Genomic DNA, 8,556 nt, shown 5'->3' with positions numbered 1-8,556 from the left:
CCATCCACCCTCAGTCAAACGCTCTTTACCAAGGTCACAATTTCAGCGCGTGAATCGCATTGTCTCTGACGAAGCAACACGCAGCCAACGTTTACATGACATCCAAGTTCCGTAACAGAGGATACCCCACATCAGTACTAAATGAACAATTAAACCCTCCATCCCGGATTCGTAATACAGACCACACAAAAGGATACCATTTGTACATGGATACATCTGTTCTCATTCATTCTCCTTAAAAATATTAGGAAGCATTGGCCCCTGTTGTCTACGGCCTATCCTAATATTCTGGAGTATAGAGTCCCTTTTTACCATGCTTTAAATGACCCCCCAATCTCAGGGACAGCCTAGTCAAGGCGGACATAGGCCCCACACAAACCAAGAAATCACTATTCTTGTCTTCACCTAAAATGGGAACATTCCCCAGCCTGCACTGTGCACAGTGCAGTAACGTACAGAAAGGCAGTGTCTTTTACCGGACTGTGGATGGTAGAAGTTTTCAGATTGACAATACTACACATGCAAGACATCCTACGTGGTGTATCTAATTAAGTGCCCTTTTGGCCTACTGTATGTTGGTGAGACCACACAACCTGTTCGAGACCATCTCAAAACATAAATCAACAATTCGCTGTAAAAACTTACTCCTACCTATCCTACACCACTTCCACTCTCAGGGCCATTCCATCTCCCAATTGAAGCATCAGGTTTTTGATTCTGTCCCCCCACCACGACAGGGAGGTGATAGAATATCTCTCCTAAAAAAAAAAAAAAAATCATGAAGCGTATTGGATACACACGCTTGAGACACTCACCTTTAAGGGGTTAAATAGAGATTATGACTTGTTAGCATTTACCGGTATATAGATTACGCTTTGTGATAGAAAAAATGCAGTTAATAATGGCATAAACCTATCTCTCTAGAGTCGCCTTTATTGATCTACTGACACCTTGGCTCACGAGCACTTCACTGCCTGTCGCACCATGTGTAAGATTGTGTCTCAGAAGAGGTAGAAGGAGTACACAAGTACAATGGAGCGCTTCTATTTATCAAGAATAGTTTGGTTTTTTGTATATGACTCCTATACGTACAGTCTATGACTGTTTATTTCACATTATATAGCAGCTCTCTTGCTCTCCTATGCCATACGATCCCTCCATTATGTTTACTTTCACACTACATAGTGGCCTCCATTTCCGTGCAATACTAAACAACGCTCTCCTTTTCCTCCCCCCCTTGTAATAAATCTAGGCTACGTGACACTCACACATTAGTCAGACTGCGATTTGGCTTTATTATACCGGTGGTACGCTTAAAGCACGTCATTGGAGCACATCCCCATTCTGGTTACGCCATTCACACCCAGCAGCGCCCGCTGGTAATGTTATACCCTCAGACTGGGACCTTTACAACGTCGGTGGAACGCATACAGCATGTCACTGGAGCGCACCTCCATCTTAGTGAGGTCACAACCGCTCCCAGTACACAACGGCGCTCACTTACTCCCACCCACTTCCGGTCTACGGCATCTCCACTCCCCCTTTATGCACATATCATGCAGCACTCGGTCGGCACACTCCAGACATGCGGTAGACTCAGTGTCTGCAGCGTCACAGCAGGGTAAGACATTGCATTTATCTTCCTTTCACCTCCCTGACCATTTCCAGTTGAGCAAACAGTCGGATAACCTTCCCTCACTACAGGCTGCGCACATACTTCAGTATACTGATCAGTGCCTTCCTTTAAAGGGGTGTGCAGCCTCTTTTTCCACACCGGTACTTTGCATCAGTCACGTTCCCCATTTTCTACTCTCGAACACATTCAGCCCTGTTCATCTTTTCAGCAATAAGCATTACAGTTTGGTAGTAAGTGTTTGCTCTGATAATCACCATACGGTATGTATTCCCGTTGATTTCTTCTGACTCTCCTTGTGACTCATGATGTACCTATTTTTACTCCGAACCATGTTTTATCATTGTAGTGCCACTAATTTTTGTATATACTTTATTTTTCACCAATTTATATATTATTTTCATAATTTGTAATTTACAGTAACTGTTGAAGGTCATGCGTCTATGACCGAAACGTTTTGCTGTTACTGCACTTCCGCTTGGAATAAAATTAATACCTTTATAAAGGTGAGTGCCAGGTTTTCTTATATTGATCACTACGGTTTTGGAACCTACCTGGGCACCATTACATAGAGCTGTGCACATGCTTTTTGTTGATACCTCTCCATCAGTAACACCGTAGTCTGACATTACACAGCAGACATCAACCCCATAAACCATTACTTTGCTTTTCTCGCTTGCCCTAGTGCGGTGGCAAGTAGAGACCAAGCGCCAGAATTCATGCATCTAATGAATGCACCATTTTGGGGGCAGCTGAGGGCTGGTGTTAGTCTGGAAGGGGGGCCATAGGCCCCTTCCCAACCGATTAAGATCATTCCACAGCTATCCATTTAGCCTTTGCTGGTTATTAAAAAATAGGGGTGACCACTTCATTAAATAGGGTGTACTACCAAAAAATGAACAGTAAAGGCTATGCAGACAGATGCAAGCTGATATTAAGCTGGGAACCTTTATGGACATCAGCCCCTAACCAGAACACCAGCTGCCAGCTGTCTGCTTTACCTCAGCTGGTTAATAAAATTGGTATCCCACGCCAATTTAGTCAATCACTTCAAGTAAAGAAAAATAAGCACGCAAAATACTGATTATATATCACACTGACATTTCTATTTATACAATATCCATCTCTAACGTTCCTCAACACCATCTCCATCCTGCCATAACAGATAGAGATATTAATCTAATAAGCATCAAGATATGTGCAGTAGATGTTTTGTTTTGACAGCCTGCCTCATCCAATATGGCATCTACAGATCCGATGTGTGGAAGTGCACAGGCGCACGCAATATGCCACACGGGCGTTACTATTGGCTGGTAGTCTGAGATGCACAGTGAACGCTGACTAAAGTTTTTTTTTGGAGTTCTCCATGTGCACATTCTTTAATTCACTCACCCTGTATGAATTTTTAAGCAGCTGCACCGATAATGGAATTGGGAGTGAATGATGTGTATTAGGCTTTACTTAATGTGTACACAAAGCACTATCACTTTCTAGGAGAATACGGAATGTATTAATGATAAAATATTGAATGGATTATTTTTCACTTTTATACTATTTATGTTTATCATTGATATTGATAGTGATTCTATCCTTACTGTATTCTCACCCATCCCTTGTAGATTGTGAGTCCTCGCGGGCAGGGTCCTCTCTCCTCCTGTACCAGTTGTGACTTGTATTGTTCAAGATTATTGTACTTGTTTTTAGTATGTATACCCCTCCTCACATGTAAAGTGTCATGGAATAAATGGCGCTATAACAAATAATAATAATAATAATAATAATAATAATAATAATAATAATAATAATAATAATAATTTATATTTGTATATATGCACCTATAAAGGTGAAGTCACTGCTTTAAAAAGGCTCAGTGAGAGCCGAAACGTCACCACGCCATGTGGGTCTGAATAAAATCCACCTTTTCACCTGAACTATATGGTGTGCTGCCTTTCTTTTTCATGGACTTCGACAAGTACTGGATGAACTGTTGGGAAGGCTTGTGCACCTGCTTATGTGAATTTTGTGATGTTCTACTTTTTTCTATTATATGTACATCAGGAATTTTTTTGTACAATTTTTTTTTTTTTTTTTAATAACTATAGGAATATTTTCCAAAGACCATGAATGAAAATATTATGGAACCTGACATTTCATTTTAAGACTGAGGACGAGAAACTGATTCTAGAGAGGAGGTGCAACATTTTTGAAAACACCGTCTGTACTAGATCTGATACACAAGTATGAGAATGAACTGAAACGGATTAGAACATTACAATTGCACCTTACTACATTGGGCCAATATTCTACAGAATGAAAAATTCAAAGGGGGCTGCGGTCAAATATACGTCAAAATTTGTTTGCTGGAAAAAATTTTTGCACACTTTTCCATGGTCTCAAATAAATATACTATGGATAAAAAAGTTTAAGCATAGAGGGTATCATGATGCACTATTAGATCAACAAAAGAAAGAAATATTGAAGCATGAGAGAACCACCTTTTTAAGAACCAAATCTAAAAAGTAAAAATACTTCTGTATATGTTGATACTAACGGGACTTGTAAGAGAGTAGGAATGTGGCGGATATAATGAATTAACATTGGGGAATGCCAACTGGTGAGGTTTTAAATTCCTCCACTTTTGAAAGGCATCCACTTTTTCTTACAAAAAGTAAAAATATTAGAGACTAATAGTCAGATATTTTTAAAAATCCCATCAAATCTCCCTGACGGGGGCAGAGAGGAGAGTTTGCTTTCCATGCCTAAAGTGTAGAAATTGGTCTCATGTTTTGTGGGTATGAGGATGGCAAAATGATGATCCTTTTATCATATGAAAAAGCATTTTCTGACACGTAATCCTGATCATGTCATCTATCTTCTTCAATACCCATGCAATTTGTGGTATGTTGGTGAGACGACGTTCGGCTTCACAACTTTGATACATCGCCACCGATACACCATTAGAAAAAAGGATTAGATATTCCGGGATCTAAACACTTCACTGAATTCAATAATTCTAAACCAGAGCTGTTTCTCAGTATGTTTGATGTGACCCCACAGTAGAGGAGAGGAGGCGACAGGACCCACCTACTGAAACGTAGGGAATTACAATGGATTTAGGAGTTGAATACCCTTAGACCTAAGGGTTTGAATTTAGGTTTTAAAATGCAGTCTGCTATACAAGTCAATGTATGTATATCTTTCTTTCCTCATATTCTGAGTATTAGTATAAATGGGGGTTTGATATCCCTAAGGATATTTTATAAGTTTTAATTATGATTTTTGTGTTTATTTTTTCAGATACATCGTCAGAAGAATACAATGCTACACGGGAGGACCGAAAACTGAAAATTTATCTTTAAAAATGTTTGATGATTTTTCCCATTGTTTATTGTCATGCCATAGATTGTCAGCCAAAAGCCAATAAATAAAAAATTTGGAGATTCATACCACCCTTATTGTGTTGGCTAGCTATATTGTCAGGATATATTGTGATGGATAGGTATTTGTGCCCATTTTATGTTTATGGACACCAATAGTGAGGGATGTTAGTCCGAGAGGGTTGCATGATTTCTGCTTGTGCCTGCTGTACGGTACCCCAGGGTAAGGGTAGATGCCAATACCATAATTTAACATTACACCCCATTTACATCTATATTAAATAGTCCTATAAAATAATTTAATATCATTTTAACAAAAAAAAATACTGGGTGGTAATAGAATGGAGAGGGTGGATTCCTTTAGTGTGACAGACCCCCAATTTATAGTGCGTCCATAAATAAAGTGCCAATCCAAACTTTGTAAATTTTGCCCATGCATACACATGTTCAATCTCCACATTTGAATGTGCCACAGGGCTTTTGATCCAGCCATGTCCCCTGTTGTAGAGGCCTTTGATAAAAGCTATGGACCAAACAGTCCTTAAGGGATCTCCCCTTCCTATAGGTTAATTTTGGGGTGGCTGGTAAGTATTCTTTTAATTCTGGTTCAGCTCCCAAGATTCCTCAGTATTTCTTTAAGATATTAAAGACAGCCCCGGACTGGCTATCAAATGTACCAATTATTCTGGGTATATCCATTAGGTCATCACTGTCTTGGGTGTAGTAATTGACGTCGGTTCTGACAAGCAGCATGATCTCATGCTTCATCAATTACTTGTCTTGGGTAACCCCTTTTTGAGAACCTATGGCTGAGATCATGTGCCTGTGCCACACAAAAATCACGATTTTCTTAAAAGTTTCTTTTAATACGTAAAAACTGTCCTTTAGGTATAACCCGTTTGAGGACTGGGTGATGGCTATCCCAGTGTAAGACGGTTTGTTGATGTTGGTTTCCAGAATGTTTTGGTGATGTAACCATCCCCATCTTTGCCTATTGTGAGATCTAGAAATGCGATCGATTCCCTGTGTATTTCAGCTGTAAACTTAATTTGCCAAGCTGCCCATAGATCCCAACAGAAAACTTGGACACACGCCAATCTGGCTCTTTCTTCTATTGTGGTCTGTCGGGGTGTGAATAGGAGCTTAGGGAAAGCAATTGTACGTCATCTTAGGGTGCCAACCTCTGCTAGTAGGTAGACCATCAGATAGATGTGCTAAGTGCGCTGTCCCTTATTAAACGCTGTTTTTGGGAGTAAAGAAATTTGAACAACTATAGGTATCACGATAGATGTGTATACATTTAGACATAATCTTTAAGGTTATTTTACCTGGTCTAAATGGCCTTATGAGGAACTGCAGATATCAGAGCAGTAGTATAGATAGGACCTTATTTAAGTCCATTAGGAAGTTATTGTTATTGTTATCTATATGTATTGATCAATATGATGCCCTATCCTCACTATTTACCCCTGGAATGATCTCTCGTTATTCGTATCTACTCCTTGGGTTATATGGATTTTAGATAGCTATTATGCACAAGTGCACCTTCAACACCAGTGGGGTATACATTTTATACTTACAAAAGCTAACTGAGAAAAAAAACCCTTTTAAAAATGTACTTTTATTTGGCAAGTTCACCCTTTTTCATTGTTTGTTAGACACCCTTCAGATACTTCACCTCCACAATACAAAAATTCCTGTGTAGATGAAAAAAAAAAAAAAAGCGTTTACTTTTTCACAAAATTTTCTCCTATAGACCTACAGTATTTTTTACTTTTGCAAAGGTAACAGGAGAAAATGGATCATACATTTTGTAGTACAATTTCTCCTGTGAATGCAGATACCCCATATGTTGAAAAAAAATCCACTGTTTAGGCGCAGGGCTTGGAAGGGAAGAAGCGCCATTTCATATTTTGAATGCAAGATAGGTTGGAATAATTAGCAGTTGCCATGTCGTGTTTGGAAAGCCCCTGATGTGCCTTAACAAAGGAACACCCCCCCACAAGTGAAACCATTTTGGAAACCCCTTAGGGAACTTATCTAGATGTGTATTCAGCACCTTAAACCCACAGGTGCTTCATAGAAAGTTATAAAGTAGAGCCATGGAAGTTAGATTTATTTTTGAAAATGTAAAAAAAATTTTTAGCTCCATGTTTTGCACTTTAATAAGGGTAACAGGAGAAATTGCACAACAAATTGGATGGAGCAATTTCACCTAAGTACACAGATATCCATTGTGTGGGGGATACTACCGTTTCGGCACACGGTGGCACTTGGAAGGGAAGGAGCGCCATTTGACTTTTTGAATGTAAAATTTACTGGAATATTTAGCGGATGCCATGTCGCGTTTGGAGAGCCCCCTTGTGTGGGGTTTCCTCTGGTAAAAGCACATAAGTGACAACATTTGGGAAATTATACCCCTTTGGGAATTTATCTACAGGTGTAGTGACTATTTTGACTTCATGGATGTTTGCAACATCCACTGCTGCTGTTTCTGGAAGAGTGAAAATAGCAAACTACCGTTGTAGCGACCAGTTCATTATGCCCAGCTCATGCTTCTGGAGACACGCACCTGTAAATTATGCAGGCTCTCATCACTACAATAATGCCAAACATATCGGCGCTAAAAGTTGTTTAGGCACACTGGGGCTCAGAAGGGAGGGGGCTTTTGGATTTGGAAGCAGAGAATTTGCTCAATTTCTTTTGGCAGGTGAGGAGCTATTTTGCTTTTCCAGAGCCTTTGTGTTACCAGTAACGTGGATGTCGCCTATATTTCCGTTAACAGATGACAGATCTGAGTGAGGACTTGCTTTTTCAGTGGATTGAGTTGAAGCTTTTATTCAGAACATGTTATATAACGTTTGGGATCACATTTATCCAGCGCTCAACGCCGACCACTTACTTTGGTGTTTCCATCTAAATCTGCGAGTGATGTGACAGATGAAACCCCGAAGATATCCATTTAGTATAATGAGGCAGCAGATTTACTCTGGACTCCATCTGGCCTCTGTTCAGCCGTGTCCATTTCACAAATGTATAAAACTCTGCAATCCTGAAAAGACAGACACCGCCGGATCATGGGTCCTATGGTGTCCACAGTGACTGCCTTATTATAGGGAATTTTCCATCGGGGTTTCTGTCTGTATCACGTATTTCAAAGATTTACAATGAAACCCTGGTGTAAGTGCTCAGCGCAGAGGGCAGGATAAATGTGTGCCAAGCCTTAAGGCCCCTTCACATTAAGCGACGCTGCAGCGATACCGACAATGATCCGGATCGCTGCAGCGTCGCTGTTTGGTCGCTGGAGAGCTGTCACACAGACCGCTCTCCAGCGACCAACGATGCCGGTAACCAGGGTAAACATCGGGTAACTAAGCGCAGGGCCGCGCTTAGTAACCCGATGTTTACCCTGGTTACCATCCTAAAAGTAAAAAAAACAAACACTAGATACTTACCTACCGCTGTCTGTCCTCCAGCGCTGCGCTCTGCTTCTCTGCTCTCCTCCTGTACTGGCTAGGAGCCGGAAAGCAGAGTGGTGACGTCACC

This window comes from Ranitomeya imitator, chromosome 5 (assembly GCF_032444005.1).
Source record: "Ranitomeya imitator isolate aRanImi1 chromosome 5, aRanImi1.pri, whole genome shotgun sequence".
Lineage (NCBI taxonomy): Eukaryota > Metazoa > Chordata > Amphibia > Anura > Dendrobatidae > Ranitomeya > Ranitomeya imitator.
This window is presented reverse-complemented; position numbering follows the sequence as displayed.